The 25,138-nt window shown below is 39.2% G+C and overlaps 1 protein-coding gene across 2 annotated transcripts in view; it reads left to right on the top strand.

Moving 5' to 3' along the window:
* Positions 1-25,138, top strand: part of LOC126100845 (uncharacterized) — a 155,141-nt gene that overhangs the window by 67,117 nt on the left and 62,886 nt on the right. The gene's annotated exons all lie outside the window — the stretch shown is intronic.

Genomic DNA, 25,138 nt, shown 5'->3' with positions numbered 1-25,138 from the left:
ACCAGTTCAATTGTTGCAACTCTTCCAACAGTGTTATTTCATTCACCAGTGCAAGTGATATCATCATCATCATCATCATCATCAGAAGAAGAAGAAGAAGAAGAAGAAGAAGAAGAAGCACAGCCACAGCCACAGCTTTATTTACTTGTGATGATCATAAGCAGTCCTGTTGTAGAAGGAGTTCCAAGAGTTCATCAGCATCTGGTGTCACTAATGAGTGTGTAATAGAAAGTGCTGGCAACAGTTTTTCTTCAGTGCGGAACATTGATGGCAGAAAGGCCTGTAGCAATGAAAGGTTGAAGCTGGTGTGGAGGCAGCAGTTACGATTAATCACTTGGAGGATACTAGAATAATAGGCTATGCAGTTTTATACTCTGTGGAAACCAGTGACAATGTTGACAGAGGGGCTTCCAGGTTTACTGCTGCATGTTGATGCCTCATGCAGCTGCGTTCATATCTAATGCTGTAGTTGATTCTCTTTTGATTTTGTTCGTTCGTTCATTCATTCATTCATTCAGGCAGGCAGTCATTTACTTGTTACGTTCCATAAATCGTATAACATTAACAGGAAAAGAGAACTGTTGCAGGCTGTGAGGATGTGCTGGAAAGTAATGCTTCTGACTTTTTGATGTGAAAACTGTGAATACTTTTTAAATAAAACAAACATTATTAACTTTCTGTTCCTGTATTATTGTTGTTATGCACCTGTGGTCAAGGCATAGCATCCTTGAGTTGTAGTAAAAACATCCTCAATCCCAGATTCGAACCTCACCACTGCTTAAATTTTGAATAAAAACCATCAGCAATGGCGACCGAAGACTTCTGGCATAAGATGTCACCCTTGTTCTGCCAATGGCCTTGTGAGAAAGGTCAGAAGAGCGGGTAGATTCAGGGCACTCTCTTGCCATCAGGGTGGTAACCTGTCCCTAAAAGTTGGAAAAATCAGCAGCAGTCAACGGCATGAGGATGCAGAAGGCAATGGAAACAACTGCAGTAAAGACATGAAGTGTATCCATAGGATATATGGCCTGTAATTGAAGAAGTGTGGTGCTGTTCTCTCCATTAGCAAATGATTCTGGAGTATTCCCCCCATTTTGATCTCCAGAAGGGGACTGCCGAGGAGGGAGTTGACCATGAATAAAAGCTTGAAAGACCAATGAAAGGGTAATATTCTACGAATTGGAGCATGGAATGTCAGAAGTTTGAATGTGATAGGGAAGCTAGAAATTCTAAAATACAGAAATTCAAAGACTCAATCTGAATATATTGGGGTTCACTGAAATGAAATGGAAAGGAGACAATGATTTCTGCTCAGATGAGTATAGGACAATATCATCAGCAGCAGCAGAGAATGGATAACAGGAGTAGAATTCCTTACAAATAGGAAGGTGGGGCACAGACTAAGTTACAGTGAGCAGTTCATTGATAGAGTTGTTCTCTTCAGAATCAACAGCAGGCAGATGATGATGATGATGATGATGATAGTTCAGGTTACCTACCAACACTGCAAGCAGCTGGTGAAGAGATAAAATATATAAGGATACAGAATGGGTAATAGAGTACATAGAGGGTGAGGGAAATCTAATGGCCATGGGAGGTTGGAATGCAGTTGTAGGTAGTGATGTAAAATGCCTGGGCATTTACAAGTTGGTGCAAATGCGCAAGATGAATTCGTGGGCAAATGCCCCGAATGCATACAAGAGAGAAGTAGAACTCGTAAAAATAACAAGGACATTGTAAATGAGAAGGAGCTGTCAGTAACATGTGCCCTTACTTGGTACAACAAACTGGAATGTTAGCAAACAAAACATGCTTCTCTCCTCTTTCCTTTCAGTCTTAGTAACAAAGGCAGTGAATGACATTCACATGTTTAAATGTAAACATTTACTAACTTTTAATATTGGGAGTATTGTTCCATCCCTTATTTTAATTGATGAATTGTACATTATAGCAGTAAAAACTTATTTTAAAAAGCCCAGATTTTGGGCATTTAAAACTGCTTTCTGTAATTGCTGGGCAAACGGCCATTTATAAATGTTCTGCCCAGTGGGCATTTGCCCGGCCCACATCACTACTTTTAGGGTAGTGAGTAGAAGAACAGGTTACGGGAGTGTATGGGCTTGGTAGTAGAAATGAAAGAGGAGAAAGACTAATTGAGTTCTGCAGAAAATCTCGGTTATTAATTGTGAGTACTCTGTTCGAGAATCAAAAGAAGTTCATGAATACTTTGAAAAGGCCAGAAGATACTGGAAGATTCACACTGAGATTCCAAAATCATATATGGATTTGTGAGACATACCAAGGAGCACATATAGACTCAAATCACAATTTACTAATGATGAAGAGCAGGCTGAAGATTGAGACTAGCGAGGGAGAATCAGTGCACAAAGAAGTGGGATACAGAAGTAGTAAGAAATGAAGAGATTTGCTTGAGTTCTCTGAGGCTATAGGTACTGTGATAATGAATAGCTCAGTAGGCAGTTCAGTTAAAGAGGAATGAACATCTCTAAAAATGGCAATCACGGAAGTTGGGAAGAGAAACATAGGTGCAAGGAAGGCAACTACAAAGAAACCATGGGTATAAGAAGAAATACTTCTGTTGGCTGACAAGAGGAGGAAGTACAAAAACGTTCATGGAAAGTCAGGAATACAGAAATATAAATCACTTAGGAAAGAAATACATAGGTAGTGCAGGGAAGCTATGGTGAAATGGCTGCATGAAATCTGTGAAGAAACCAAAACAGGAATAATTGTCGGAAGGACTGACTCAGCATACAGAAAAGTCAAGACAACCTATGGTGAAGGAGGGTAACATTGAGTGCAATGGGAATTCCACTGTTAAATGCAGAAGAGGGAGCAAATAGGTGGAAAGAGTATATTGAAGGCCTGTATGAGGGGAGGACTTGTCAGATGACATGATAGAAGAAGAAACAGGAGTCACAGGTAAGAGATAGAGGATCCAGTGTTCGAATCAAAATTTAAAAGTTTTGGACAACTTGAATCAAGTAAGGTATAAAGGATAGATATTCAATCGGAATGTCTGAAATCATTGGGGGAAGTGACAACAAAATGACTATTCACATTGGTGTGTGTGTGTGTGTGTGTGTGTGTGTGTGTGTAATGTATGAGACAGTATACCATCAGACGTTTGGAAAAACATCATCCACACAATTGCAAAGATTGCAAAAGCCAACAGATGCAAGAATTATCGCACAATCAGCTTAACAGCTATTCCAACCAAATTTCTGACAGGAATAATATACAAAAGAATGGAAAATAAAAAAACTGAGGGTGTGTTAGGTAACTGTCAGTTTATTAAAGACACCAGAGAGGCAGTTCTGACATTGCGTTTGAGAATGAAAGCAAGGCTAAAGAAAAATCAAGATACGTTCTTAAGATTTGTCAACCTGGAAAAAGTGTTCAGCTATGTCAAATGGTGCAAGATGTTCGAAATTTTGAGAAAAATGGGGTGAGCTATAGGGGAAGACAAATAATATCCAATATGTACAAGAACCAAGAGGGAACAATAAGACTGGAAGACCAAGAATGAAGTACTCAGATTAAAAAGAGTGTAAGACAGGGATGTAGTCTTTTGCTCCTACTGTCCAACCTATGCATCAAAGAAGTGATTGTGGAAATGAAAGAAATGTTCAAAAGTGGGATTAAATTTCAAGGTGAAAGTATATCAGTGATAAGATTCACTGATGACAGTGGTATCTTGAGTGAAATTGAAGAAAAATTTAGAATCGGTTGAATGGAATGTATAGCTTAATGAGTACAGCATATGAATTGAGAGCTAAAGTAATGGCAAGTAGCAGAAATGAAAACAGCAAAAAACTTATCAAAAGAAGTTAAACAATTCTGCTACCTAGGCAGCAGAATGACACATGATTGACAGAGCAAGGAGGACATAAAAAGCAGACTATCACTGGGAAAAACGGGCATTCCTGGCAAAGGAGAGTCAACTAGTATCAAACATAGGTTTTAAGCTGAGAAAGAATTCTGAGAATGTATATTTGGAGCACAGCATTGCATGGTAGTGAAACATGGACTGTGGGAAAACTGGAACGGAAGAGAATCAAAGCATTTCAGATGAGGTGCTACTGAAGAACATTGAAAACTGGGTGGTCTGTTATAAGGTGAGGAATGAGGTGGTTCTCAGCAGAATCAGCGAGGAAATAAATATGTGGAGACAGAGACTGGAATACGTCCAGCAAATAACCGAGGACATAGGTTGCAAGTGCTACTCTGAGATGAAAAGATTGTCACAGGAGAGGAATTCGTGGTAGGCAACATCAGACCAGTCAGGAGACTCATGACTCAACAAAAATAAAAATAAAATCTTCATGCCTCCATACTTGCAGCCCTTTGTCACTAGTTGACTCTGAATTTTAGTGTGTAATATGACTAAGTTGGTGTGTGAGAAACAGCATGCCATAATCAAGTTTCGAATTGGAAGAGTTCATCCACCCATCGAACACCTTCTCCTTCAAGGTGACAATGCCAAACCACACACAAGTGCTGTGTCATCTGCAAGAGTTTGATGCCTAGGGTTCACTGTCATCAGTTGTCCTCCCTACAGTCCCAACTGGGCTCCATCTGATTTTCATCTGTTTCTAAAACTTAGAGTGCCTTTGAGAACTTCACTTTGACAGTGATGAAGTGGTGCATGCAGAGGTGAGATTGTGACTTCATCAACAAAGTCAAACATTGTACAGTTATGGTATCAACAAACTAATTTCTTGTTGGGAGAAATGTGTTGGTCACCAGGGTGACTATGTTGTGAAATAAATATGTGGACGTAAAGAATAAAGACATACAACGTTAATAAAGTCAGTTTCATTTTAAAAAAAAACTTCAACAGTTTTCACATTAAAATTCAGACATTACTTTCCAGCATGAAGTATGCTAACATTTGAATTAAAACTAGTGGTTATCTGCTCACATAGTTAACTATGGGGACCACTTCTAAGTGCTCCCTGTTCCACCCTAATCAGGAGATTATGTTTATAAAATACTTGGGCAAAAGCTACAGGTCGTACTTTTACACTAGTCTGCTGCTGTTTTTATCAACATCCTCTGCTAAGCCTTTATGTAATTTTACCGTTTCAGACAATGCTATCAACTCTCTCTCTCTCTCTCTCTCTCTCTCTCTCTCTCTCTCTCTGTAGTAGAAAACGTAAAGCCTGTTTTATATGAACATCTTTGTAACCAGAATTGACATCCCAGACTCCACATATCCTAAAATGGTATTTGAAATCTGTCTTGTAAGATACTTTTTGCATTTGAAGTTACTTTCACTTTTTGCATTTGAAGTTACTTTCACTTTTTGCATTTGAAGTTACTTTCACTTTTTGCATTTGAAGTTACTTTCACTTTTTGCATTTGAAGTTACTTTCACTTTTTGCATTTGAAGTTACTTTCACTTTTTGCATTTGAAGTTACTTTCACTTTTTGCATTTGAAGTTACTGTCAAGTGACACATGTTCGACTACACTAGCTTCATTCTCGAAGCAGTCAAAATTTATCCTTAGGCTGTATTGTCATTAGTTTTGTATCATAAGAATGCAGTTATATTATACTAATAATTTGACACTTGCTGTCAGTTCCTATACAAAAGAGAATGTGAAAAAATGTGAATCACCAGTTTGCCAAGTGTACGAACATTGTCCTGAGCCAAGCATTTCTGTCCGCTTTTTTCAAATGTGTCAGTTACCAACATAAGGCCATCCAAGAAGCAACTCAAGCAGTAATCATCCACAAGCAATGTAATATTGATTTAGGCAATATTGAAGTTGTAATTTAAAAAAAAAAAAAAAAAAAAAACACAGCTGTCTGTGGGTCAGCCCAGGTGGCACAGTTGGCATGTAGGGCTGAGCATTGCATTACTTGCTTGTGATGTCCTTCCATTGATGCCAATTTTTCCTTGTATCTGCTCATGTCGATATCTGGCAAATATAGTAAAGTTACAAAATGCAGTGACTCCAAAATGAATACATTATTACTGATGATCGATAGTATCGTCTTAAATATGTCCCATTACCTGAATTTTTCTGTGGCCAATTTATCAATATAGAAAGTAACTGGACAGATGAACATACTTGGTTTTGCATCATATTTGGGATATGTGTTGGGAATGAAACTAATTTCTCTCTGATGTGTGTCATGATGATTTGCTCTAACACTTTGGAGGCTGGCCTAGGAAAACATGTATTTATGCAGTTATTTAAAGTGTTATTGGCATATATGGAATTGGTGTATCTTCAGGAGTAATACATACAAAAAATGGAAGAAGCTACAAGATTTATTTTACATATTACTTTTGTTCTTTCATAGATTACAAATTGCAAGTTATGGTGGTAGAATGTATAATGACCCTTAGTGAGTTATTGAACAGTTTCTTCCTCATGAGCTTCCAAAATTTGTTACTCATTCAACAAAAGACATATTTGTAGCAGAATTATAGCAAATTGTGAATCAGTACACACAATGACATCAGTGTGGTTATATTGGCTCAGCTGTTTGCTACAATAGCTGTTATGTTCACTAATGTTTCTTTTGAAATAATTCTATAAATTGACAACAGAAGGCAGCACCATTCAGGGAACAGGCAGCGAGACTTCCATTCATTGTTGTCATATACAGCAACTACAGTTTTTGAGCAATAGATGGCTCACATGTCGAGAAAATTGTAACCCAATCTATACTCAGGCGCAGTCTTTTAACACAAAGTTGTGTCCAAACTATGCTTGGACTTAGGCTACAGTGTGTTAACAAGACCAGTTACAATATCACAAAATCACTCCTGTAACCAACTGTACTGGCCATGCAACTTGTGCTAGCAGTGCTTATTTTGAAAATCTACTAGTATCACTCCAGGCAAACGGTTCACTTAGTTGGCTATTATATCAGGAGTTCCATCAAAGGCTTATATTTTCTTGGTGTGATGGTTGGTTTGGTGCAGCTGTGGACACACATTGACAAAAAGATAAAGGAATGACTTTCTCAAACCTAGAAAGGTGTGTACTTATATCCCCACCTTTACTCACAACATAGAACACACCCTAAATTGTGCAGAAAATTGCTGACTCACTTGGATTTATTAAACTGAAAGAACTCAAGACACTTTCAAAGGAGAATGTGAGGTTATATCATTTGCATTCAGGTACCCCTTCTCCCCCCCCCTCCTCCTCCTCCTCATTATTACTATTATCATCAAATTCTCCCAATAAATGGAAGATGTTAAGAAAATATCTCAATCAGTTTCTCTTAGGTTCTTCTTGTTGTACCAGTAGGCTTGTATTCTTTCTGAAGGAGTGTGTATTTTCTTCCAGCACTTTGGTCTGTACTGTTTTTGTTTAGGTTGCTCGGATGTAACTTTCTATTTGCCTACTTTGTGTCTCTTTCAAAATGCCGATTAGTCTTGTGTTTTCTTTTCTGAGGTTCTTTGGAAGGGTATTTTGTTGTAGAGGTTTTGGGCTAATTCTAAATGCTTTTTTGAATTTTTGGAAGTGATTTTGCTGTGTGATTTTTTTCAAGGCCTGTCAGTTCAGCGAATTCTCTGAGGTATTTAAAGTACAGGACCCTGTTGATTTTACCAAATTTTGTTTTCAAGCTTGTAGTGTCTGTCTTTGAAAATTAAAATTCAGTTTTCTCAAATGAGGTCTGTAACCCTACTTTTTCTGCACATTCTATAAGTGTGCCAAGCTGTTTGACAGCAGTCTCTTCATCCTCTGTGGGTATCACCAGGTTGTTTGCAAAAATGAGGTATGGTGTATAGAAGTTATTTTTGGGAAAGCCCAGTAGAAGTGGCTTCCAAAACCCAAATTTCTTGGGTTCTTTCTCTGATTCTTCCACAACCTTGTCTAGGACAACGTTAAACAGAATAGGATAGTGTCCGTATCATTTTCTCACACCCATTTGAATGTCTAAGGGTTCTCAGTTTTTCCCCATAAATTTTACTTTAGATTTCATGCCAATTAGTGTTTGTTTCATGAGTTCTTGTGATTTGGAATCTAGTCCCCGCTCTTCTAAAATTTAGAATAGTGAGGCTCTGTCTGCTGAGCCGTACGCCTTTTTTAAATCTACTAATATGCATACATAGGTTTTCATCTGAGGACTCGCATTTTGAGTCTGGCTTTGAGGTTAAAAATTTGTTCTGGGGATGACCTGTTTGGTCTGAATTCTGCTTATTTGGGCTCCAATTATTGTATCTTGAGTGGTCACAACAGTAATTCATAGACTAATAAACAGGAAACAGACCAGGGTAGCTTGGCACAGTACAGAATATCAGTAGACAGGGTTATGATTGTATAATCACACACATTTAATTTTCTTTTGGAAAGCAGCCATGTGGAACACTACAAGCATTTCCAATCTCTGAGTAAAGTCTTCTGCCAACTCAACAACAAACTGCCATTGTAGCTGTGCTCATTCTTGCAGACCTAACTATGACAATGTTGGCAGCCACTGTCCCATGCAGCTGAGCTGTTGAACTGAGGAGATGATCTGCGATGACAAACTGGCCCCGGAGTGCTGTAGTCTGTGTCCTTTATACCAGCACTGGATAGGGTGCTATTGTCATGTAGTCTTTCCAGAGGGAGAGGTGTGGTGCTTTATTTTGGTAAACTGCCATGCTGGCACTACACCTTGGGGTCCGCAGATACTAACATTTGCGCTGGCGGGCTTTTGACGGCCAGCACACGAGTGGTGTCTTATGATGTCACCAGTCTAATTGCTTATGTGCTCTATTCAAGAGACAAGCTGATTGGATTTTGTAGGTAACCGGTAGAAGGGAGATCCCTCTGTAGTTGTCTACATATGATTTATTGCGTTTCTTATGTAATGAACGGATTAGAGCAATCTTCCAGTCATCAAAAGATTTTTTCAGTTTGCCAAATGTTTTGAATTACTTATGTAATATCTTTGAGTGAGTTTGGGCCTAAAATTGTCAAGAGTTCAGCTACAATTCTGTCCTCCCATGATGCTTTTTGGTTTTTAAGTGTCTTGATATGTGAATAAACTATTTCTTATGTTGCTAGTTCTTGGCCATTTTCTTTATTTTTCAAGGCTGATTTACCGTCTTGTTTTCGAAAGCAGAAGTTTTGTAGTGAGTACCCTTTGAATTGGTTCACAGAGGTGCGTGTTATAATGTTTGAAGTTGTCTTCAATTGACTCCAGTTGGTCATTGACATATTTTTATTTGTTTTATCTTAAGAGCTTGGAAGTTTGTTTGCGAACATTGAGGAATTGCTTCTGTGCTTCTTCTGATTTGTTCCAATTGTAACTTTGAAATGCCTTTATTCTGTCTTCTAGTGCATCCTCATATTCTTGCTTCCACTGAGGGTGTTTGGTTTCTTGTGAAAAGGGATCAGGTCTTTTGCTGTTCTAATGATTATGGTTTTGCAATGTCCCCCAGTCTTCTGCAGGTTGTTGTTGTTCTTCTTCCTCTTCGTCTTCATATCATCATCATCATCTCTTAAGCAAGGCAATGGTGTCCTCTAATAATCAACGTCTACGTATATACTCTGCAAGCCGCTGTGATGCGTGGCGGGGGGGTACTCTGTACATCTCCTAGCCGTTTCATTTCCTGTTCTTCTCCCAAATACAGTGAAAAACATCTGCCTCTCTGCCTCTGTACGAGCCCTAATTTCTCATATCTTGTCTTCATGGTCGTTACATGAAATGTATGTTGAAGGCAGTCGAAATATTCTGCAGTCAGATTCAAATTCTGGTTCTCTAAATTTTCTGCGTAGTATTCCTCAAAAAGAACATTTTTTTTATGTCCAGGGATTCCCATTTGATCTCCCAAAGCATTTCCGTAATACTTGCATGTAATTCAAACCTACAGGTAACAAAACCAACAGCCTGCCTCTTTCTCTTCTTTTAATCCAATGTGGTGTGGATTTCAAACACTCGGAACAGTATTCATGAGTAGTTCACACTAGTGTCCTATATGCGGTCTCCTTTACAGATCAACTGCACCTTCCCAAAATTCTCCCAATAAACTGAAATTGACCATTTGCCTTCTCTACCACAGTCCTCACATACTTGTTCCATTTCATATCATTTAGCGACATTTATAAGATGTGACTGTGTGAAGCAGCACAGTACTAATGCTGTATTCGAAAATTACAGGTTTGCTTGGCCTTCTAATCTGCGTTAACTTATGTGTTTCTACATTTAAAGCTAGCTGCCATTCATTACGCCAACAAGAAATTCTTCTTGTATCCTCCTACAGCCACTCAATGACAACACTTTCTTGTATATCACAGCATCAGCACCAAACAGGTGCAGATTGTTGCCCATGCTGTCTACCATATCTTCTATCTATATAGAAAATAATAGCAGTCCTATCACACTTGCCTGGGGCACTCCTGATGACATTCTTATCACTGATGAACATTTGATGTTGAGGACAACATACTGGGTTCTATTGCTTAAGAAGTCTTAGAGCCACTTTGGAAATCTGGAAATAAGGAATCTGCCTGTTGCCATTCAGCTGCAATTCACAGTATATTGAGAGAAAAGAACAAGCTGAGTTTTGCGTGGCTGATGGTTTCTAAATGCTTATTTGTGGATAGACGCTTTCAATCTCAAGAAAATTTATTGTATCTGAACGGAGAATATTTTCAAGAATTCTGCAGCAAAGCAATGTTAAGGTCTGTAATGTTGTGGGTCTGTCCTTTTACACCTCCTACATACGGAAGTCATCTGCAGTTCTTTCCATTTGCTTGGGACTTCATGTTGGGTGGGAGATCACATTAAATGTGAGCTAAGTAAGAGGCCAATGCATAGAGTACTCTTTGTAAAATCAAATTGCGTCTTTCCTTTCGCTATCTTCTACTGCCACACCATTCTGGTCAACAAGTGACTGGATAGAAGCCGTAGACCCGCTTAGTTTTTACACAGGACCAGAATTTTCTCAGATTCTCGGCCAGATCTTTTGCTAAAGTATGACAGTGGTGGTTGTTCTATGCTTCGCTCATAGACTGTTTTAAGACACATGAATTTGTGCTAACCTTTGTCTGTTGTCATTTGCACTTTCTCTTTTGAACTGAGAGTGCAACAGACTTTGCTTTCTCAGCATTATCTAAATTTTGTTGATAAGCCATGGCAGATCTCTTCTGTCCTTTAATCCACTTACTAGGCACATACTTCTCCAGACCATGACTTAAAATCTGTTTGAACTTTGCCCATAATTACTCTCTGTCCATCATACTGGAATTAAATGTCAGTTCATTGTCTAAGTGAGATACTAACAGCTGCTTATCTACTCTTTATAGCAGAAACGCACTCCTAGCCTCCTTGATTAATTTGTTGTCTTTAGTACCCACAGTCATTAGGATATCATGATCACTAATCCCTCTCTTTATACTGATACCGTCAGTAAGATCAGGCCTGTTTGTAGTTACAAGGTGTAAAATATTTCCGTTGTGCATGGGCTATCAAACTAGATCTCAAGACAGTTTTCGAAAACATACTCAAAAAAGACTCTGCTAGATTGTCTGTTGGTGCTCCTGCAATGAATCCATAGATGTCCTAGTCTGTACTCGGTAGATTAAAGTTGTCACCAACTAATATTGCATCATTTGGGTATTTACATGCTACTGACTGTAGCTTTCTTTTAATGATTCTAGAACTGTCACAGCGAAATTGGGTGGCTGGTAAAACATCTACAATTTCATCTTGGCCTCTTATAATTTACCACATAACTTCAGTGTTGCACTCAATTAAGACCTCAATAGAGGCAATATATTAGTCAACTGCAGTGAGCAGGTGTCTAGTTTGTCTGTCCGATGTGTGTTCCATGACTCGCTATATATCTGAGCTTTCTACCCAGGTTTCAGCCAGCTCCTGTTCTGAAGTATGTCTTTTTTAATGTAAATGTTATTTAAATTGAGGGGTTGCGCAGAGTTTTTTTTTCCCCCCTAGAGTGGGGTGTATTTTTCTCAGTATTTCTGATTGCATTGTTGGTGATATTTTCAAAAAGCACCACATTCAGAAAAAACAAACTTAGAATTTTGATGCAAGTAACATCTTCCAGTGTTTTTGTTTGTCAACATTTTAACAACTAAACAAAAGAAGTAGCAAGTTATTGTTAAAACTCAAACAACAGAGACTGGACAATGTCTTGATATTCATCTTTTTAGGAACTTGAGCTGGTATGGTTGGCGTAATAGTGACCTGTTCATTACTTGTAATGTACAAATTTCATTTGGCCTTGGCACTAGCTTGTTCTGCTTGAAAATGAAAGACAAAATAGCAAAATCATTTATTATGATGATAATTGTTAAAGATTTTAAATTTGTAGAATACTAAAATACAAAATATATTAACTGAGGTACTGAATTGTATAATATAATTTTGAATTTACTTGTGATTTAATTAGTGGTAAGAGTGTGAATGCCAGTGTATTAGAGGATACTTCTGGTAGCCCTACATTTGCTCTCTTCCTTGCACCAATTGCAGATAGTATGCGGGAAGAATGATAGTCGGCAAGCCTCTTTATGAGCTTTAATTTCTCATTTCACAGGACGTACATGGGAGGAAGTAATATATTGTCCTACTGGAAATGTGTGCTCTCAGATTGTCTGCAGAAAGCCTGTCTATGATGTACTACACCTTTGTTATTGTGCTTGACACTGTAGTTGGTTGAGCATTTTGGTAATGCTCTCTAAATAATGTATCAAGTGAAGTAGCGCAGTGGTTAACACATTTTACTTTCATTCAGGGCGATGTCGATTCAAATCCACATACTAGGGCCATCCACATTCATGTTTTCCGTGATTTCTTTGAATCACATTGAGCAAATGCCCATGGTTCCTTTGAAAGGGCACAGTTGATATCCTTCCCCATCCTTTCTTAATGTCAGCTTGTGCTCTGTCTCTAATGACCTCATTGTTGATGGGATGTTAAAACACTAATCTTCCTTACCTCATTCTTCTATAAGATCTTGTGACTAAATGTGCTGCTCTTCATTGGACCTCTCCCTCCCTCCCACCCACTCCCTCCCACCCACTCCCTCCCTCCCTCCCTCCCTCCCTCCCTCCCACTTACATTGGGTTTGTTTGAGCAGTTGCCTGCGGGCTCATGTGTATACACTGTAGTCATCTTCTGGCATGTATATTATTATGCCATAATAAAGAACCAAACAAAGAAAGTTTACATCCTGAAAACAACACTGAAAAGCTTAATATCTTGTTGGGACCTACTTCATTGTGAATCTGGACTTAGGAATATGCAGTAAAAGCCGAATTATGCATTTTAATATGGTTTACAAAATTCTGATGCTCTTGGAGTATGCTCCGATGTACTATTTTTTATGACTTAATGTAAGATCTCTTAATGCTTTAGGTGTATGAACATACAGGCTTGCTATGTCACCCTAGTTCTGCATGTGCATTATTGCCTGTATTCTGCTGCTCTCTGGCAACTGCTGAAACGAACCTATCTCTAACAGGTCTTGAGAAAATATTGCAAATGATGGTTTGAAAAGTGTTATTTTCAAAGTAAATTTCCATTTGCACAAAATGAATTATGTTATGTGTAAGAATGCACGATAAATTTCTTAAATCACAGAGCGTTCGACTCTTTTTGAAACTGAACACTTTGAGGACCAGCCACTTAGAATAATTTCAAGCCGCTTTTCTTGTAACTACACTATGTATCTTAATTTTAAGCATTAACTTTTCCTATTTGTGTGTTCGCGCTAGTTATCAGTGATGATACTATTGGCTGACTACATAATGTGTCCTATGTTCTGAATATGTGTTGTCGTCTGCTGGCGAGATCATGTGACATGATCTATGACTGGCTTGCAAGAGGGCCTTGCAATCTTGATTTCAATGCTTCGAAAATTAACTTGCTGTGTTTGATGGAATTCGAATTTATACTTTCATAACACTGAAATATGCAGCATACATGTTGCTGCACATCAAGGTCTTTCCAAAACTTTTTATTTAATTTTATGTTGGGTTTTGGTTCCTAAAGTGCCATGAAGCTCTACGCTGGTGTATAAAACATTAACCATTCAAAGGATTGATAAGTTTTACAGTTCAGTTGGTAAGCATACTGTCACTTTACACGGAAGAAGTGTATTTTCACCCAGCAGAAAGTTTTTTTTTTTTTTTTTTTTTTTTTTTTTTTTTTTTTTTTTTTTTTTTTGCCCGCATATACGCCCCGTAGAAAGTATTTCAGGGTGTATACGACCCAGGACAACCGGGAGAAAACTGGGAAAAACCTGGGAATTTTTTAGAATTACGGGAATTTTTCATTGTTTTAGTTTTAAATTAAATTTTTGTAATTTTGACTGGTAAGAACCGATACTCTAACAAAGGATATTACCGTATCCCGCTACTGCAGAATAATACTTCAACAATAAAACATAAACGAGAGAAAAAAACGAAAAGTTGCAAAGGAAATGCGCCATATACGACGACGACACACAGTGCTCATGCAAGCATCTGCCAACAGCAAAATGTGTCAAAGGCTTTAGATAGACTTTGCAATGCTTCATAACAACAAATTGACTCCGATGAGCGTGAAGTCACAACTGTTTACATTAGATTCGTTTTAGAGTTATGAGCGGGCTCATGCGCATGCGCAGTTGAGTCGATTGAGTTGTAGGTTCTCCCGCTTCTGGCTGCAGGAATGTGGTTGTTGGCTGTGCAAGCAGTTGCAGCAAGCAGCCAGATGCTACTGGGAAAAGGGGGCACCAAATTCATATTCTTGAGGAAACAAACTTGTTTCACAAAGTGCCTAGCATCCAGCCCACATTTGTCTATCAATTATTCTTACAATTTTGAAACGCTTCCCTGTTGGCTTTTGAACATTTTTGAACAGATTTTAAGTTGATTTCTGAATGAAACTTAAGTTGATTTTTGAAAACGTGATGTCTCTGTAAGGAGAATCCTCGTCGCATCTGCAGACGAAAGGGGACGGGGCTATACGAGCTGAATGGAGTAAAGCCGAACGGATGAATGCCTATCGCTGTCTGATTATGTGGTTGACTGGGTTTGCGAATGATCAGCGTTGCTATGATTACTAGCAAAATCTATAGATTCAGACTACCTGAATGGAAATAAATAACTGACAGGAGTAACAGGTGAGAAAGATTACGTATTATCTTCTCGGTGTAACCAAGAAAATGAAATTTTGACAAAACTTTTGGCCAGATCGCTATGCTAGTAAGGACCAGTTGTACAGTCCTCAGCTAGCAGCCACTTAAGTTCTATTTTGGAAGTAACATGGAAAACGTGTTGTACGAACACGTAATAGCGCCTAACCGGAAAATAATCACGGAATACTTAAACCTGTGATTCTGGCAGGGTTAGTGAAGTTAATCGGCGAACAAATTTTGACAATGGTAGGAATAGCTACAGAATTGGTGATGAGAAGATTGTTTGTTAGAACGAGGAAGGAGAAGAAACGGGGACATCACACAAATTATGGAAGAATAAGACGATTCCAAATGTATATAAAATTTTCGTAATACTACTTTTCGATCTCATGCTTGACAGAATGGTGCGTATGAATGAAAGGTGAAATTATTTCTTAACATAAAGCTTTTTGCTTGTAGTAGGCCTAACAGGCATTTGATATTGGTACTTCGTGAATTATATTCTGTCTTATTATAAAAATGGCCATTTGTCCCAAAACAGTCTCGTTTATTTGGTGTGTGTTACAAAATTGCTGCCATATTAGAAAGGCCTATTTTGTTTTATCTAGCGGACAGTGACAAAATAGCCATAATCAGATCGAGAAACCACACCAGTCTTGGGTATTATTTGTGTTACCAGCTTTTTCAGTATTAGACAACGACATTTCGATTTTTCATGCAGCAAAACGTTTGACGAACTTTGATGAGGTAATAGATTCTTTCGCAGAAAGGAAAGCACACCATGTAAAGTTGTAGCAAGATTAGAGAAAAGAAATGCTAGGAGCTAAGGATTGAAGAAGTGTCTAATTTCATGCTTATCTCTTGTCTTTATTGGTTTTATGTATCCTATATTTAATTTTATATCACACAAAACAGCAAGTTATTAGCTAAAATGCAGTAAAGAGTGCAAGTTTTCTGAAGAGTTCTTGTTCTCCCGATTACAAATAATCCCATCCGCTATTAATTGCAAGATTTTTTTAAAGAGGGGCAGGCTGTCAAACGGGCCGACTGGGATTAGGAGAGGCACCACAGGATATTTCAATATTTCTACTGTCCTGAATATAGTTTGATGGCATCCATTACAAAATATACATGTTTCAATTCCACAGAGCAAAATACAGTGATGTGCGGCAGAAGAATGCTTTATGAAGAGGCGTGGCACTGCACTTTGGCACACTTAAGACCAAATAATATGTCTTACAATTTCCTCGAACACATATGTTTTATGTTTCAGACTTGTCAGAAAGATATGCGCTACAAGATGAACATATTTTTGAAAATTCGATTTTTTTTGTATTAACCTGGTTCGCAAATATCGTAGATCCGGGGCTGATGTGCAGAGCAGTCAGAGTTGTAGTGGGTAGTCTCCATGTGACCTGTACTTACATTTAGTGATTTTGCTGTTTCCCCTTCGTTTACTCTCACGTCAAATGAAAACAAAATGGATATCTGTGGCCAGGAGCTATCAAGTGAATTAAAATGCATTCACATAATTACGGAAGGCTAAAACATGTCATTAGTTTCAGATTTTATTTTATTTCCACTTTTCTGACAGTCAAGCATTAATCGCCTTGCATAACAATGAAGTTATTTTTGTCTGTTTGCTAAAGAAATTTGACTTTTATAAACTTTTTCCACAGAGGCAGTCAATGTATTTGAAATGAAATGTTTAATTCCACAGTACAGGCTAGTTTCAACTGTTCGCTGCATTTCAAGTGCGCGTTTTCATCTTCTAGCACGTATGGCATTTTGCCATAATAAAGAACCAAACATGATATAATGCAGTACTGGTGCTTTAAGAAAATTTACATTCCGAAAACCACACTGAAAAGCTTAATATCAGGTCGAGGTCTACTTCATTGGGAATCTGTACATACGAATGTGCACTTAAGTATGCACTTTAAATGTGCACATTTTAGTATGGTTCACGAAATTCCGATGCTCTTGGAGTATCCTCTGATCTCTTGTTTCTTTTATGACGTAATGTATGACCTTTTAATATTTTACACCTACGTACATACGGGCTTCCTACGTCATGGTAGCTGCGTAAGCGCAGTGTCGCCTGTTACCTGCGCTCTCTGGCTACTGCTGAAACGAACCTCTTTCTAACAGGTTGCAGGTTATTGCGAATGTTGGTTTCAAAAGCATTACTTTCAAAGTAAATATCCGTATACGTAAGTTGAACTATGCATGAATTTATTAAATCACAGAGCGTTTGACTCTCATTTAAAAATCAACTCTTTGATGACGAGCCATTTAGAAGAATTTCGAACCCTGAAGATAGACATTTATGTCATTATTAAAAATTTTACCGGCACATTTGTGAGATACATCTTACGTGTAACACGGGCAAAAAAGATCAACATTATATGTGAAAGCTTAGCTTCTCTTGCAGCTTATTAACCTTAGAGACCAATATTATATGTGAAAGCTTTGCTTTTATTGTAGCAACAATATGTATATTAATTTAAACTGTTAACTTTCCCTGTTTGTGTGTGATGTCGCTGTTGGATGACTACATCACGTGTCCTATGCTCTGAATACCCACTGCCATCGGCTGGCGAGATTACGTGACATGAGCTATGACTGGCTTACAAATGCGCATCGCAATCTCGATTTCAATTATTCGGAAAGTAACATGCGGTGTTTGGTGGGATTCCAATGTATACTTTCGTAATACGAAAATACGCAGTGTTCATGTCGCTGCACATCAATGATATTTCCGAAACGTGTCTTTTTCCCTGAATTACATTTTCTAAAGTGCCGGGAAATTCTACGCCCGTGTATAAAACTATAACCATTCAAAGGACTGATAAGGGAAAATATACTGTCACTTAACACGGAAAACGTGTGTTTTCACCCAGGAGAAAGTATATTTTTAACTGGGAAATCCGGGAATTTTTTTTCCTTGTCCCCGTATACACCCTGTATTTGTCCCGACAACTATTACATTGATGATGTAAGGGAACACTGCATCTGAAATGCTCATAGATTCGCTCTGATGTTACATAAACTCGATCTGACGGTACTAATGACAGTTTTGTACAAATCTGATGGAGTGTAATCATCGTATATCCTCTGTGATATCAGCACTGTTGTCAAGGAGGCTCCTTTATTTGATGGTGTGCCCCACTTTTCTGAGCCGGGATGCCAAGCTAGCAGATACCTCAACTCATAGCAAAACTAATGCTGTATACACTTCACTGCACTTTTCGTAGGCATAAAGTATAAATAGTAAAACTGCCAATTGCATCACTTTAGCTTTGCAAACACGTAAACAAACATGTCGACCACGTGATTTGCATTATTTTGAATGCAATTTGTTGTGCTAAAGTATTGGTGAATGTCATCTCACCTGCTAAACAAAGCACTAACTAAATTCAGATAACCTTTATTAAATAATAAACATTCTTAGGTGGGTATTTTGTTTCCTATTATCTACATATATCATACAAAACTACAAATATGGAAAGGGGGCCTCATACATAACCAGCAAAACTTAAGAGTCATTTCCCACATTTTACATTTTTCCAAAGTTTATGCCATTTTTTCAAGTCCCTTGAGAAGTGCAAAAGGGGGGGTTCTACTGTACTAATTCCTCTCTGTATCCCTGTGTCTTGCTTCATTTATTTCTGTTGCGTAAAGTCTAGAAGATATTGATGATTATTCTTGCTCATCGACACTTTCAAAATGAGTATTTGACCTCTAAAAGAAATTATTTCTAAAGAAATGTTAAGTTTTCCCTGTTGTCCTGTCTGCTCATTCATTTCTTTTACCTTTAATGACAGCCTTCCCCCCTGTCCCCCACTCCCACTGTGTGGTGTAACGTATCATTTTGGTAGCGAAGTGTTACCTTATATCTAACTAACCAACGAATGATAGAGTTAAAAGTGTTTTTATTAGGTAAGTAGTTTAAAATAACAAACAGTAAGTTTAGTTATTGTAGCGCATAAACTGGTGCGGATGGACACCGTGCATCTTCCAGGTGGTCTCACAATAGTACTAGCTGGCTTGACAATATTCTGTGCTGTAGCATCCCAGCCTGTATCATGACATTCAGTTATCTATCAGATTTGTTGCCTTATTGTAGCAGAAGGAACAATATAACAGTGTTTCAGAAGTGCCTACTACTACTATTAGTACTGAGTATGAAGTTAAAATATCGAAGTTCTTGATTCCATCTTGGAGCTGCAGTGCTTAAATAGTCGACATTCATGCAAACTTCAAAGTTAGTTTGAACATAACCTCAAGATGCAGCAGTTTGGAAGTTAAGAGTAACAGTACAGCATTTGACGCAGCAGCCGCAGAGAAAGCAAGTACTGCTGATCTCCTTTTCGTACTCAGAGCCATATTAGCTTGCTCCACATACATGCAGTACATATGTGCACTCTGTGGCCCCTCTAACCACAAATGACTTTCCACATTTACTTAAGTGCACACTGCATCCTGCACTTTAAAGGATGTGTGAATGGACATCAGGCTTCAGGAATGTCGGAGCACGAGTGAAGATAGTCAATGGAATTCCTTAGAAACCGCAGTTGTTGCTGTGCCTTCTGAACTGCCTCCTGTGACGTGTTTCCCATCAGTTGAGAGTGAGTGGCTGACAGTCTCTAGTCTACAAAAATGGTTCAAATGGCTCTGAGCACTACGGGACTTTTCTTCTGATGTCATCAGTCCCCTAGAACTTAGAACTACTTAAACCTAACTAACCTAAGGACATGACACATCCATGCCTGAGGCAGGATTCGAACCTGCGACCATAGGGGTCGCGCGGTTCCAGACTGAAGCGCCTAGAACTGCTCGGCCACTCCGGCCGGCTCTAGTCTACAGTTGCCATTCAAAACAGCTTCCAGTCATTTTTAGTGTAACTTACTTGCGAAAGTGACGTCAGCAGATGTATACAGCACTGGCCACTTTACAGTGCTGTTTTCGATTTTGTAAATATATAGTCAGGCAGTAGTAGCCGACCGCGACAGATGCAGCAACAGATAAGTATACCGCTTTTGTGACATTTATGAGTTCCTAACCAGGAGCGAATTTTATTATATCATTTGTGTCCTTTAATAGTTTAGTTTCTTGAGTTTCTGCGTGTAAATTTAAAATCTAATAGCCACAGTTCTCTTGTTTTCGTTTGCGACAAAATGTAAAACGATTTAGTGATATATTACAAGTTCCTTATCAGGGGCAAATTATTTAGTTTCACCTGAGTGCTTCAGTAACTAGTTTCTTGAATATCTGCTTATTACTAGACATAGTTCGTGCGTTTTCGTCTACATTAGAGTTGCGCAGCACGTGCCGATTGTCCATTTATCTGTATAGTTAAGTTTTCCATGGTCTTTGGTATGGACAGGGACTGCGATTATTGAGTGCGGGTGCGAACCGAGTTGGTAGCACTTCGCTCTCAGCTTCAGGCTGTGATGGCTTTGGTTACACAGTTTGAGCCTGCAGTGGATGGGTACCACTGTTGTGGGCCGGCTGTTGGGATCCAGCAGACGTTCAGCGTGTCAAAGTCCTCTGATCGGTCCTCACCAGTGGCCAACCCAGTTACTGCTCACACTGGGGCCGACCCCTCACCTGTGGTCGAGTGGGGTGTCGCCCCGGGGCGAAGCAGGTGGCAAAAGACTTCCCAGGCGGCCACACATAAGGCCTTCCCGGTTTGTCTGACATACAGGTTCCAGGTGTTGTCTGTGGCTGACACTGTCACTGAGCCGGATGCTGTTGCCTGTCCTGTTTCAGAGGAAACCACTCAGCCTGCAATAATTGGGCAATCGCAGAGGGTGGGACTATTGGTAGTTAGGAGCTCCAATGTTAGGCGCATTATGGGGCCCCTTAGGGAGTTGGTTGACAAGGAGGGTAAGAAAACCAATGTGCACTCTGTTTGCATACTGGGTGGAGTCATTTCAGATGTGGAAAGGGTCCTCCCAGATGCCATGAAGAGCACAGGGTGCAGCCAACTGCAGGTGGTTACTCACGTCGGTACCAATGATGTGCGTCGCTTTGAATCAGAAGAGATTCTGTCTGGTTTCGAGCTGCTAACAGAAGTGGTAAAGGCTGCCAGTCTTGCTTGCAAGATGAAAGCAAAGCTGACCATTTGCAGCATAGTCGACAGGACCGATTGCAGACCTCTGGTACAGAGCCGAGTGGAGGGTCTGAAACAGAGGCTCAGATGGTTATGCGACCGTGTAGGCTGCAGATAGCCTCGACTTGCGCCAAAGGGTGGTAGAGTTTCAGGTTCCGCTGAATAGGTCAGGTGCACACTAAACGCAGAAAGCGGCTACACAGGTAGCAGGGGCTGTGTGGCATGGACTGGGTGGTTTTTTAGGTTAGAGGGTCTGGGAAAACACAAGATGGGCTTCGGTCACAAAGGGTGCAGGCTGAACACAGGAATAACATAGATACAGGAACCATTGGTGTAACAGTTGTAAATTGTCGTAGCTGTGTCGGGAAAGTACCAGAGCTCCAAGCGCCAATAGAAAGCACTGATGCTCAAATCGTGGAAGCTGGCTAACCAGCTGAAATTTTTGCAAAGAACCTAACGGTGTTCCGAAAAGATAGGCTAAACACGGTTGGCAGTGGCGTGTTTGTTGCTGTCAGAATTAGTTTATCTTGTCACAAAATTGAAGTAGATAGTTCCTGTGAGTTAGTATGGGCAGAGCTCATAGTTGGCAACCGAAATAAAATAATAATTGGATCCTTTTACCGACCTCCCAGTTCAGATGATACAGTTGCTGAAAGGTTTAAAGAAAACTTACATTTGATTTCAAACACGTATCTGGCTCATACGATAATAGTTGGTTAGTTGGTGGTGACTTTAATTTACCCTCGATATGTTGGCGAAAGTACGTGTTTAATTCCAGAGGTACGCATAAAATATCATCCAATATTATGCTAAACGCATTCTCTAAAAATTATTTCGAACAGTTACTTCATGAGCCCACGCAAATAGTAAACGGTTGTGAAAACACACTTGACCTCTTAGCAACAAATAATCCTGAATTAATAACCAGCATCAAAACCGATATAAGGATTAGTGAACACGGGGTTGTCATAGCGAGATTGAATATTGTAATCCCCAAATCCTCGAAAAATAAGCCAAAAATATACCTATTCAGAAAAGCAGATAAAAATTCACGTGATGCCTTCCTGAGAGACAATCTCCACTCATTCCAAATTAATAATATAAATGTAGACCAGATGTGGCTTAAATTCAAAGAAATAGTATCAGCAGCAGTTGAGAAGTTTATACCAAATAAACTGACAAACGACGGAGCTGATCCTCCTTGGTACACAAAACAGGTCACAACACTGCTGCACAAACAATGAAACAAACACACCAAATTTAAACAGACGCAAAATCCCCAAGATTGGCGATCCTTTACAGAATCTCAAAACTTAGTGCAGAGTTCAATGCGAGACGCCTATAACAGTTTCCACAACGAAACTTTGTCTCAAAACCTGGCAGAAAATCCAAAGAGATTCTGGTCGTATGTGAAGTATATTAGCGGCAAGAAACAATCAGTGCCTTCTCTGCGCAATAGCAATGGAGATGCTATCGAAGACAGTGCTGCCAAAGCAGATATATTAAACACAGCCTTCCGAAATGCCTTCACAAAAGAAGACGAACTAAATATTCCAGATTTCGAATCGAGAACAGCTGCCAACATGAGTAACATAGAAGTAAATATCCTTGGAGTAGTGAAGCAACTCAAATCACTTAATAAATTCAAGTCTTCCGGTCCAGACTGTATACCAATTGGGTTCCTTTCGGAGTATGCTGATACATTAGCTCCATACTTAACAATCAAATGCAACTGTTCGCTGGACGAAATATCTGTACCCAAAGAGTGGAAAGTTGCATAGGTCACACCAATATTCAAGAAAGGTAGTAGGAGTAATCCACTAAATTACAGGCCCATATCGTTAGCGTCAATATGCAGCAGGATTTTAGAACATATATTGTGTTCGAACATTATGAATTACCTTGAAGGAAACGGTCTATTGACACACAGTCAACATGGGCTTAGAAAACTTCATTCCTGTGAAACACAACTAGCTCTTTTCACATGAAGCGCTGAGTGCTATTGACAAGGGATTTCAGATCTATTCCATATTCCTGGATTTCCGGAAGGCTTTTGACACTGTACCACACAAGCGGCTCGTATTAAAATTGTGTGCTAATGGAATATCGTCTCAGTTACGTGACTGGATCTGTGATTTCCTGTCAGAGAGGTCACAGTTCATAGTAATTGACAGAAAGTCATAGAGTAAAACAGAAGTGATTTCAGGCGTTCCGCAAGGTAGTGTTAAATGAATGCCCTTTGCTGTTCCTTATCTATATAAACGATTTTGGAGACAATCTAAGCAGCCAACTTCGGTTATTTGAATATCTGAATGGTGCGAAAAGTGGCAGTTTGACCCTAAATAATGAAAAGAGTGAGGTCATCCACACTAAAAGTACTATAAGGAATTTGTTAAACTTCGGTTACACAATAAATCATTCTAATCTCAGAGCCGTAAATTCATCTAAATACGTAGGTATTACAATTACAAACAACTTAACTTGGAAAAAACACACAGAAAATGTTGTGGGGGAAGGCTAACCAAAGGCTGTGTTTTATCGGCAGGACACTTAGAAAATGTAACAGACAGACTAAGGAGACTGCCTACACTACGCTTGTCCGTCCTCTTTTAGAATACTGCTGTGCGGTGTAGGATCCTTACCAGGTGGGACTGACGGAGTACATCGAAAAAGTTCAAAGAAAGGCAGCATGTTTTGTATTACCGCAAAATATGGGAGAGAGTGTCACAGAAATGATACAGGATTTGGGCTGGAAATCATTAAAAGAAAGGCGTTTTTCGTTGTGGTGGAATCTTCTCACGAAATTCCAGTCACCAGCTTTCTCCTCCGAATGCAAAAATATTTTGTTGACACTGACCTACATAGGGCGGAACCATCACCACGATAAAATAAGGGAAATCAGAGCTCGCTATATGAGATTGGAGTAATAGAGAATTGTGAAGGTGGTTCGATGAAACCTCTGCCAGGCACTTAAATGTGATTTGCAGAGTATCCATGTAGATGTAGATGTGTGAAATATTGTAAAGTGCATTAAATATGGCTCTACATTACAGATCAAATTGTCATTGCAGTCTTGGTTTCACACTCAACGGCTGTCTGCGGCTCGTGGTCTTGTGGTAGCATTCTCCCTTCCCGCACACGGGGTCCTGGGTTCGGTTCCCGGTGGGGTCAAGGATTTTCTCTGCCTCGAGATGACTGGATGTTGTGTGTCTTTCATCATCATTTCATCCTCATTCACTCGCAAGTCGCCATAGTGGCGTTAAAGAACTTGGGGAGTGGCGGCCGAACCGCCCCATGAGGGGTCTGCCGGCCACCAGTGCCATACGCTCATTATTATTACTCAACAGCTTCCTCAGCTCACAGCCAAATTGACACTTTCAAGTCAATGTAGACATCAGGTTAACGATAGAAATCAGTCTGTATCCACAGCAATATTACAGGGAAGGAAACCAAACTACACTTGTGGATTTTAAACACACATTTACAAAACATTAATATACCATTTATATTTATTATACAGACCTTCAATTTAGATGGTCTATAAATGCGATGTGAACAAATGGGTACAGTAGTTACTACTTTTTAGCAAAAAAATCCAAAATTGAGGGTTGTTTTAATTTTTTCTGTGTGGTTTCAGAGTTCATAAACACAATGGAAAACTTGGTCATCCACATCTGCAGCTGAAATACATATCTTTAGTTGTTTCCACTGCTGCATTAACAACTGCAAATGAGGGAACTTCGTTGTCCTCATCACTGTCACTGTCACTTTCTGTGATTTCTTCTGTTTGAAAGTCAATCACGTCATCAACAGAAACACTTTCCACAGTGACAACATCGTCATCAGTGTGTCAGAAATCATGAAGCAAGCAGTTTTTCACCGTTGTCATTAACACTCAC

Source organism: Schistocerca cancellata, chromosome 9 (assembly GCF_023864275.1).
Source record: "Schistocerca cancellata isolate TAMUIC-IGC-003103 chromosome 9, iqSchCanc2.1, whole genome shotgun sequence".
NCBI classification, from domain to species: Eukaryota; Metazoa; Arthropoda; class Insecta; order Orthoptera; family Acrididae; genus Schistocerca; species Schistocerca cancellata.
This window is presented reverse-complemented; position numbering and strand designations above follow the sequence as displayed.